At 42.6% G+C, this 11,301-nt stretch overlaps 1 non-coding gene across 1 annotated transcript; it reads left to right on the top strand.

Moving 5' to 3' along the window:
- Positions 1-10,582: 10,582 nt before the first annotated feature.
- LOC118483088 lies at positions 10,583-10,689 on the top strand. The gene has a single exon (XR_004869563.1). It is a non-coding gene; the product is annotated as a small nucleolar RNA R71 (small nucleolar RNA).
- The last annotated feature ends 612 nt before the right edge of the window (positions 10,690-11,301 follow it).

Here is an 11,301-nt window from a genome sequence, read left to right as displayed (position 1 = left end):
AACCACTTTGCCAACAGATGCCCGAACAGGGTGGTCAAGCAAGAGCCCCAACAGCATCAGCAACAACAGCAGCCTCAGCAGCAGCAGCAAGCAGCCCATGCCCGAACTTTCAACATCAATGCCCACCAGGCTTAGGCGGATAACAACGTGGTTAATGGTACGTTCCTAGTGAATGGTATTTATGCATCATGTTTGTTTGATACTGGAGCCGATAACTGCTTTGTGTCATTTGAATTCGAGAAACTCCTTAGTCGTAAGCGCTCTTATCTGTCCTCGTCATTCGAAGTCGAAGTCGCTACAAGAAGAACTATTGCCGTTAATTCAATACTCCGTGATTGTACTCTCGAACTCAACAATCACATCTTCCCAATCGACCTCATTCCGATGCAACTCAGAAGCTTTGACGTCATAATAGGCATGGACTTTCTTCGTGAAAACCATGCTGAAGTTGTGTGCTTTGAAAAGATGATTCGATTCTCGCTCGCGAATGGTGATCTTCTATGTGTATATGGTGAAACAGCATCAAAGGGTCTCAAGCTTATGTCATGTATTCAAGCCAGCAAGTATCTTCGCAAGGAATACCGAGCCTTCTTGGCCAACATTGTAGTAGCGGAGAAGGGAAAGAAAAAGAAAGTTGAAGTCAAAGATGTTCCAGTGGTTCGTGAATTTCCTCAGGTGTTCCCTGATGATCTTCCCGGACTACCACCAAGTCGTGATATCGACTTTCGTATCGACCTCATTCCTGGAGCTAACCCCGTTGCCAAAGCCCCTTATCGACTCGCTCCATCCGAAATGCGGGAACTCTCGAATCAACTCCAGGAATTACTCGAAAAAGGCTTTATTCGCCCAAGCACCTCTCCTTAGGGCGCGCCAGTCCTTTTTGTCAAAAAGAAGGATGGATCGTTCCGGATGTGCATCGACTATCGGGAATTGAATAAGCTAACCATCAAGAACCGATACCCTTTGCCCCGAATTGACGATTTGTTTGACCAGCTACAAGGTGCAGCATGCTTCTCTAAGATCGATCTGCGTTCAGGATACCATCGGCTATGGATTCAAGAGGAAGACATTCCTAAAACTGCTTTTCGGACCCGTTATGGACACTACGAATTTGTTGTTATGCCCTTTGGTCTAACCAACGCACCTGCGGTTTTTATGGACCTCATGAATCGTGTGTGTAAGCCTTATCTTGACCGTTTCGTCATCGTGTTCATTGATGATGTCTTGATCTATTCCAAGTCGAAAGCTGAACACGCGCAACATCTACGTTTGGTTCTCGAGTTACTTCAGGGAAACCAACTCTACACCAAGTTTTCCAAGTGCGAATTCTGGTTGGAGGAGGTTCAATTTCTGGGTCACATAGTGAATAGTCGAGGTATCCATGTCGATCCTGCGAAGATTGAAGCTGTCAAAAGCTGGATTACGCCTAAGAACCCGTCAGAAGTTCGTTCTTTTCTCGGACTAGCGGGCTATTATCGACGATTCATTGAAGGATTCTCCAAGATCGCTGTGCCGCTCACCGCTCTTACCCATAAGGACAAGCCTTTTGTGTGGGGTAACGCACAAGAGACTGCCTTTCAAACCCTTAAACATATGGTTTGCAACGCACCGATTCTTACACTGCCCGACGGAAGAGACAACTTCATTGTCTACTGTGATGCTTCTAACCTCGGTCTCGGCTGTGTTCTCATGCAGCGAGACAGTCAGCTCAAGATCCACGAGAAGAACTATACAACCCATGACCTCGAGCTAGGCGCGGTTGTCTTTGCATTGAAGATTTGGCGACACTACCTGTATGGCACTAAGTGTACAATCAACACTGATCACAGGAGTTTACAACACATCTTTAATCAGAGAGAGCTTAATATGCGTCAACGCTGATGGGTAGAATGTAACACCTCGAATTTTTATGTCCAATGATGTGTTAACACGTGTCATTTGTTTACACGTGGCATCTATAATAAATAAAGGACTAATTTTGACAAACCTTGAAAGTATATAAATTCGAGGGTTATAAATGTCAACAAGGGTAAATATACTGTATAGTATCCCTAAATAATGCTTAAACCTTCAAACGAATAAATTATAGATCGTACAAAAACAAAACGCGGAAGAAAGTGAGAGATTACAAACTACAGGGGTTAACTGTGTCAACATGTTTAATAATACCTCTGAGTGACCCTTTAACGTTCCAAAGACTTTATAACGGTATTATACCCTCACTAAAATAATATATATATGAATTTCGCGAAGTTTCGATATGAAACGAGAAAGTTACGATCGAATTCGTAGAAGAAGGGTTAAAAGCGTCAACAGTGAAAGTTAAGGCTTTCCAATATAATTAATAAATAAACCGGGGACTTAATAATGCGGGTAAATAACACGAGGCCCCTATCGGTAAATAACCGAGGGCCAAACCGCAAAGTTACCCTTTCAAAACCGAAAGGTCAGGTAAATCATTATGAAAGATTTCGTTATTAATGGCTGGATTCTGCAATCATTGAAAAAGGATTTGAAAATCCTGAAATCTTAACCTCTCGCGGCCCGCGTGAAGGTTAAGCTTAAGTTGAGGCGGGCCGCGAGCCACCTCAATTACGCGCCTGGATTCTTAATCCCAGGCGGCCCGCGTAAAAGAGCATGGGAACTCCCATGCGGGGCCCATTAGACGCCCAGATGCAGAAATGTTGTAACTACTTGGCCTTTGGACCATTTGAACGATCAAACCTCAATCAATGAGGCATGGGCACCCTACAATTGACCCATACACCTTAGGGATACCTGCCCATGATCCATGATCAGTATAGGCCAATGTGGAATGATCTTGAGGTCCATTTTTCACTATAAATAGCAATGTTGTAGTTACAACATTCACACAACTCAAAACACAGCTACTGATCATTCTAAAAAGCTCCAAGCACTTTTCTCTGCTCTATAAGCAAGAACACAACTTCTGTAAGTGATCCAACCCTTTGTGGTTTCACATTTCCTTAGTAAATGGCTAAAAACCAAACCGTCGTAACTACGGTTTGAATTTACAATAAATCAGTAATGGTTCAGTCTTATGACGAATCAAAAGTGGTTATGAGTTGGTATTTATGTGGGTAATAAACCTCTAAAATGGTTCCCCCTGATCACCACTCTAACTATGTCAAATGTCGAGTCAAACGTGCGGTTAAAAAGTCAACAGAAAGCTATTTTAGCGATTTATGCATAATCTGTAATGTATATGTTATGGAACCTGTCTTGACAATCATAAAACATGATAATAAGTATATAAACATGTTTGCGCTCGTTTGAATCGATCATTTGCTATATTGAACCGGTTCGGAGCCGAAAGTCGCAAAAGTTTGACTTTTGCTTTGACTTCAGTTCTGACCCGTTTTAGTGAGGTATAAATATACCTTAGGACTCTCTTAGGACCAGGTCACATGTTGGTATACGCCTCTGTGGTCGGTTCATGAGTTATCCGAGTCTTTTACGTATTTCCGTCATTCGCCTAAAAGTTGACCGTAACGGCCTTTTAAAATTAAAACGAGTATTTCGGACACGTGAACGGACCAAAACCTTGCTTGTTAAATTATAAGCATGTCCTTAAAGTTTCACGTCAATCCGAGGCCTAGAATGAGAGTTATGCTAAAAGGCGCACTTTTAAGAAAGTTTTGTAATTAACGGCGCAATTAGCATAACGCCCATCTAACCCAAGTTTTCGTCACCAAAACTTTTACCCACTGTGGTAAAATAATATTTTGGGAATTTTAAAGATTTTTAATAATTTTTACCTTGCTCATAACCTGCGGTTATGGCTACGGTTCGGTAAATACCGAATATACCCTTTTTGGCCAAAACGGGAGTTCTACAAGGTCTTTTGACCCGATTCCAGTTGCCACTGATTTTAAATAATAAATAAAGTATTTTAAGCTCTATAAGCTGTTCGGGAAACTCAGATTTCCTGTAGAACTCTAAAAGCCCTTTTAAAGTCTTTAAAATGACCGAAAAGCCCCTACGGGGCATAATATAAACTTAAACTCGCTACGGGCATTACGGAAGGTATCCTACTGATACCAAAATACTTTTAAGGCATATTGACTTAGGAAATAAGCGTAGGACACTTATGGTTAACCGTTTCGCCTATTTGCGCACACGGTACGGCTCATGGAACTAGTTTTCGTGCAATAGCCGATATGGGTCAAATTATATTATTTGAACCCCAAAATCCAGAGTATGAACTATTAACCCATATAAAACAAGTCTCTGAACTTGTTGGGTCCAAATCGTACTCCATTCTCGGTTTTCGCCTTTTCGTGCGAATTAACCATATCTATATATCGGAATCAACCGGTTTAAGCTACGGCTAATACAAGGACCGTTAGGATTCTAAGAGGTTAATTAAAACCTTCGTTCCAGATTAGGAGCCCCAGTAAAAGCTATCGGTGACTTGATCTAAATTAAGGATTTATACTTGCAAAGGTAAATACTTTAACTTATTTCCCCTATATGGGCTTGGGTTACGGTATATTAATACCGCTTGATTGAGCGTTATATGATTCCATCGCTTAGGTGGTTAATTGATTAAATATGATCGGCTCATTTAAACAGTTTTGTTGCTTATAAGCCTTTGGGGGGTTTAATGACCGTTGTCCCGGATATCCTTGGCATCATTTTACGAAATGGCCACGACCATCGACATCCCGGTGTAGGCGTACACCCGGTATAAAGTGTCGACATTAAAATTAAAAGACGTAGCCGTTGGTTTTTATACTACGGTTTTACGCAAACGTGGTGTGTCTATAAATCTTTAACCCGGCACGACCCGGGCTACTGAACGCATAAAAGAACATGTAAAACGTTCACAAGATCATTATGAATTTTCCCAAGTTATAAAAGAGTTTGTGCCTTGTGCATTCAAATCAATTTTAATAAACATTTTCAAATGTGTCAGTTGAATGTATTTACCAGTGTAAACTGACGTATTTTCCCCAAAAAAATTAAGTGCAGGTACCTAAACGTAATTGGCTGGTATTAGCTCCCTAGCGTCGGGATAAGTCTCGCAAGCTTGATTGCAGTATCTGATGGAACAATACTTTATATCTATTTACGATCCACTGTGGATATATCCAACCCCTGTAATACATTTTGATATTACGATCAGAGGTTGAAATTTATATAATTATCTTATGCTTCCGCTGTGCATTATATAATTGTGTGGTTTGACTATATTGTTGCCAACATCGTCACGGTAATCCCCCACCGGGCCCACCGGTGAGACACGTGGAAATCGGGGTGTGACATAGAACTTCTCAATGATTACGACTGTGAGATTCGTTATCACCCAGGCAAGGCGAATGTGGTTGCTGACGCGCTCAGCAGAAAGAGTTACGTGCTCAGTACCCGAAACATCCAAGCCCAGCACAATCTCGAAACCCTTATTCGCGAAGCTCAACATGCTTTCTTTAACGAGCGTACATTGAAAAGAGAGAGAATCTATCACGACAGAGCTCAGTTAGTAAGCAAATCAGATGGGATATTCTATTTTTTGGACTGAATTTGGATCCCTAAGCGGACCGATTTGCGAAAGATTATCATGAACGAAGCCCACAAGTCCTGATATTCTATTCATCCCGGTGCAGACAAGATGTACCAGGACCTGCGTTATAAGTACTGGTGGCCGGGTATGAAAAGGGATATCGCTCTGTACGTTGGAAGTTGTTTAACTTGTGCAAGAGTCAAGGCTGAACATCAAAGACCTTCTGGCTTACTCGAACAACCGCCGATACCTATATGGAAGTGGGAGAGTATAGCTATGGATTTCATAACAAAGCTCCCGCCCACGCCATCAGGTCACGACAGTATTTGGGTCATAGTTGATCGTCTAACGAAGTCAGCCCACTTTTTGCCTATACGAGAAGACTACAAGGTGGAGCGACTAGCCCAAATCTACACCGACGAGATCATTCGTAATCATGGTACGCCTCGTGACATCATTTCAGACCGTGACGCTCGGTTCACTTTGCGATTGTGGGAAACGTTTCAAGCGGCCCTTGGTGCGTCGCTTAATCTGAGTACTGCATTCCACCCTCAAACCGACGGACAGACTGAAAGAACGATCCGTACTCTTGAAGACATGCTCCGAGCGTGTGTTATATATTTTGGTGGTAGTTGGAACAAACACCTGCCATTGGTGGAATTCTCGTACAATAACAGCTATCATGCCAGCATCCAAATGGCACCTTTCGAGGTTTTGTATGGTAGAAGATGTCGATCGCCTATTGTGTGGCACGAGATTGGTCACTCGCAACTAACCGGTCCCGAGATTTACAAGAAACGACTGACAAAATCCACCAGATAAGAGACAACTTGGTAAAAGCTTGGAACAGACAGAAAAGTTACACCGATAAAAGACGCAAGCCCCTTGAATTTGAAGTTGGTGACTACGTACTCCTAAAGGTATCACCTTGGAAGGGTGTAGTCCGATTCGGCAAGAAAGGGAAACTCGTGCCTCGATATGTTGGACCTTTTAGGATTCTGGAAAGAATCGGAAAAGTCGCCTACAGACTCGAATTACCGGAGGAACTCAGTAACGTCCACCCGACTTTCCACGTCTCTAACCTCCGAAAATGCCTTGCTGATCATGATCTAATCGTACCATTCGACGATCTTCAGGTCAACGAAACGTTACACTTCGTGGAAAAGCCTGTCGAAATCATGGATCGCCAAACCAAGCAGCTCAGGCGCTCTCGCATCCCGATCGTGAAGGTCCGATGGGAAGGCAAACGAGGCGCGGAGTTCACTTGGGAACTCGAAAGCGACATGAAGGCCAAGTACCCGCAGTTGTTTAAATAAATAGATCTGAAACATCAAATTGGTAAATCACGGTGTCGTGTAGCCTTCGAGCCTAATTTCGGGACGAAATTCCCTAAACAAGGGGAGGCTGTAACACCCCGTGTTTTCGAATGTCAAAGTCAAAGTCAAAGTCCAAGTCAACTTTGACTTTCTTTGACTGTAGATAGTCGTTTTTGTGTTTTAGTTGTATTATGTGGAGTAAGTGTTGTAATCAGCAAGAACCGAAGTAACCGAATGTATTTTAACGCGAACCGATCTACGACTGTGAATAATAGGAAGTAACAATGCGATAAAGATAACCAATCAGTAATCAAACCGAACTAACAAACAATCGAACTCGAGACTCGAATTATGCGAATTGTGGTATTATTATACGTGTGTGTGTGCCTTATGTGTTACTTGTGCATGCTTACTTTATGTTTGGTGTGGTATTCAAGCAAATCAATCGAAAATCGAATCGAAACTCGAAAAGCAATCGAACTCAATCGAAACCGACATCGAAACGTAACTTATAGAAGATTGTATGTTAGATATAGTGGTTGGGATTAGAAGTAATTTGACTAGGAACTCTATCGTATCCGTATCATCGTCCATCGAAATCGAAACGTCGAAAATCGTCGCAAAATACTCGAAGTGCATGGCGGATCGAACAGGAAGCATCCTGATCGAACAGGCCAGCCGATCGGCTAGCATCTTGCCAGCCGATCGAGCAGCCCACTCGATCGGAGCTCCCAGCCGATCGGCTGCCACTTTCCTCTTTTGGAAGCCTATAAATAGGGCTGTCATTGTCATACTTTCCATTTTTGGAAAGCTCTGACCGAACCAGCTATCTTCTTCACCTTTTCTCAGATTTCTCTCAATCCCGGTAAGTCTTCACTCTAATTCTTGTACGTTCTTGATCATTACTTGATTCTACACCTTTCTATCTTTTAAAACTTGGATTTTAACCGTGAAATCATCAAGATCTAAGTGTTCTTGGGTGATGTCATCATGGTGTTCTTGAAGAACACCATGTTTTGGCCTCGTTCCACTATGATTAGCTTAGATCTAACCGATTTCCACATAAACAAGTTAAGATCTATCAAAGATCTAAACATCCACAAGTTGTGAAGGATTGAAAGAAGGAATTCCAACTTCCTTTCAACTCTTTTACACTCAATACCTTCAAACCAATAGAAACGAAGCTTGAACCGGCTAACTAATCATTCAAACAGTTAAAAGGTTCGAGATTCGGGATCTATGAACAAGGTTCACCGATTTCGGGTTAAACACTAAGACCGACATTCCGAACCGTTCACCGGCCGGACTTGGGTGATTCCTGTTCGAGCCAAGGAAACAAGTAGGAACGAAGGTTATCATAGTTCAACACGTTGTCAAGTTACCTTGAAAGAATGACAAATAAACAAACAGCCAAGTGTTAGACGAAAGGCCGACCAGGTCAGAAATGCTGGCCGAACGGCTAGGCTGTTTGAACAGCCCAGCCGATCGGACACACCAGCCGATCGGCTAGCACATGGCGTCCCACCCTTCCAAACTTTTGAAGTATAGTATTGACGAAGTAATGTTCGATCGAATGGCTCACTCGATTGGTAAACATTACTGTTCGGATCATGAGATACTATGCTTCAACACTTAATCGTTTCCACAACTCGTTCGTAGTAAGGAATGTCAGCCGATCGAACAGACTGTTCGATCGAGTGACATTCAGTGCAGGACCACTCCTGAAGTTCCTAGCCGATCGAGTAAGCTAGCCGATCGAGTGAGCTAGCCGATCGAGCGAACCGCTCGATCGACCGACTTGAAAGGTAGGAACACTTCAGTGTTCTCAAATGCTGCAACGAAAACTTCAAAAGTTCAAATCCTCAAACACAAACACACCAGAGGAAGGAACAATCCACTCGAATGGTCCAGCCGATCGAGCCAACCGGCCGATCGAACAGGACTGTCCAATCGGATATACCAGCCGATCGAATAGGTCGTCCGATCGAACCTGCCGTTCGATCAACCAGCCCATTCGATCCATCCATACTTGTTTACTTTTCTGCGTTACTTATCGTTATGCTATCGAACTATTCAGGCTAATCTTACTCTCAGCGCTCCCTTCAATCCACAATCAATCACTGTGAGTATACTCGATCCCTTTTTGCTTTTAGCACTTTTGGGTGTTACATACGTTACCTATCAAATCACAATCAAACATAAACTATTTGAACGCTAACCGAATGCATGTGCTATTTGACTAAATGAATGTTGTTTATAATGTTTACACGTGGAATGCTATCTACCTGCCTTAGCAACATGGTACTATAGTTTGGACTCAGCACCCGTTCACACGGGGGTAGTTAAGGACAAATACTTGCATGGATTACGGTGGTAATAATGTATTGCGAACCGTCTCGGACGGTCAACCCGCAGTCGTTGGTATCGATGGTCCCATGTCGATAATTAACATGCATCGTTTTCCTCTGTGTACGTGCCTGGTTATGCGTAAACTATTCGAACTCTATATGCTATTATTAAACTTGTGTGCTCACCTTTACATTTTATGCATTGACTTTATTTTAACGTATGTGACAGGTAATTAGGATGCTTATCTGCTAGGAAAGCGAAGCTTGATTAAGTTTCTAGAAGCCCCTAACAAATAGTTGTCTGCCAAGAACAAGCGTCTAAGGCATAGTTGTCTGTAGATCTTATCCTCTGGCATTACAGCCAGGAAGTAAACAGTATAGGGGTCTAGAAGCAGATAAACAATTGCTGTAATAATATTTGAATCTGAGTTGTCGGAACGGAATTTATTTGCCTAGTTGCTTTCTATGATAACTTGTTTATTTATTTGGGATACGGTATGGGACGTATCATTTAACTGAATTTGTAATAATAGTTGTTGTGGAAACTTCTGGACAATCTGTTTCGCTCAGTGCCGCGCCCCGATGATTCTGCCATCGGTTGGGGTGTGACACGTAGTGTTATGAGATGAACTTGTGCCTTTGGGTTGGTTTCGGTATTGCTTGGTAACGCGCCTTGTGGTCTCTCGGAGAAATTTTGGGCTAGTTGATTTATTTGTTTTTCGATGTTTTGTATACTAGCTTGTTGATTTCTAAAATTTGATTCTAATTGTAGAAACCTATCCGAGTTTTTCTTTTCAGTGTCGGAGATGAGGCGAGATATAGTATCTTCAAGCCTTTCTCGTCCACCTTGTTGTTGAGAAAAATTTTGTGACTCATTCCTTGGTTGTTGAAAGTTTGTTCATTGATTTAGGTTTTGTTGGTTACTACTATTGTCGGGTTCTCTCCAACCAAGGTTAGGGTGGTTACGCCATCCTTGGTTGTAGGTGCCCGTTGGGGGACCCGACGGCCTAGGTCTATTATCAATGTAGTTTACTGACTCTGTTTGATCATCTGTTTCTTTCATACAACTCCAATTTTCATGTGGCCCACCACACCCTTCACAAGCCATAACCGAGACTGTTTTTGTCATTTCTAGCTTTTTAATTTTTGAAGAAAGGGCCTCGATTTGGGCTTGTAAAGAAGTGCTTTCATCAACCTTATGGGCGCTCGGGGCAATAGATTTATTGCCTCGGGGAGTGTGCCATTGAAAATTGGTTTGAGCAATTTCCTCAATTTAATTATATATTTCTTGCGGGCGGCGATTACCTAAAAGTCCCCCGGAGCTAGAGTCAAGTGTTTGTCTAGTATGTGGCAACAATCCATTATAGAAAGTGGATACTTGTTGCCACACCGTAAGACCGTGATGAGGACACTTTCGTAATAGCTCCTTGAATCTTTCCCAAGTTTCATATAAGGATTCCCCCTCGTCTTGCGAGTATGTATTAATTTCAGTCATTAATTTAGCCGTTTTAGCGGGAGGGAAATACTTATATAGAAATTTTTGGGCTAGTTCATCCCAGGTGTTTACCGAACCAACTGGGAGGGTGTTAAGCCAAGCTTTTGCTCGGTCTTTTAGTGAAAATGGAAACATTCGAAGGCGAATGGCGTCATTTGATGCTCCATTGATCCGAAAGGTATCACATATTTCTAAGAAATTAGTGATATGTAGATGGGGATCCTCGTCCGCAAGCCCATGAAAGGTTGCAGAGTTTTGAAGCATCTGTATCAAATGTGGCTGAAGTTCGAAGTTGTTGGCTTCGACATTCGGTGCATTGATAGTGGCGCCAAGGTTACCTACGGTGGGTCGTAGGTAATCCATGAGGGTACGCTGGTCCGCCATTGGAAGTGGGTCCCCCGAAACCTTCTCTTGGTTTTTAGCTTTTAGTCTTTTTCTGAGAAAGGGTTCGGGTTCTTCTAGAGGTTCTTTTATGTCTTTATTAGAACTGGAGCTCATACACTACGTAGAGGTGGCGTCTGGTTCCAAGTCCTGTCACAAAAAAAACAAAAAAGAATGATGGTCAGAAAGTTCACCACGACCCCGTGCTCAGTGAACACGGCCCGTGGTCGGAGTTAC

This window comes from Helianthus annuus, chromosome 1 (genome assembly GCF_002127325.2).
Source record: "Helianthus annuus cultivar XRQ/B chromosome 1, HanXRQr2.0-SUNRISE, whole genome shotgun sequence".
In the NCBI taxonomy this organism is placed as follows: domain Eukaryota; kingdom Viridiplantae; phylum Streptophyta; class Magnoliopsida; order Asterales; family Asteraceae; genus Helianthus; species Helianthus annuus.
Note: the sequence above shows the minus strand (reverse complement) of the source record. Positions and strands in the feature narration are given on the sequence as shown.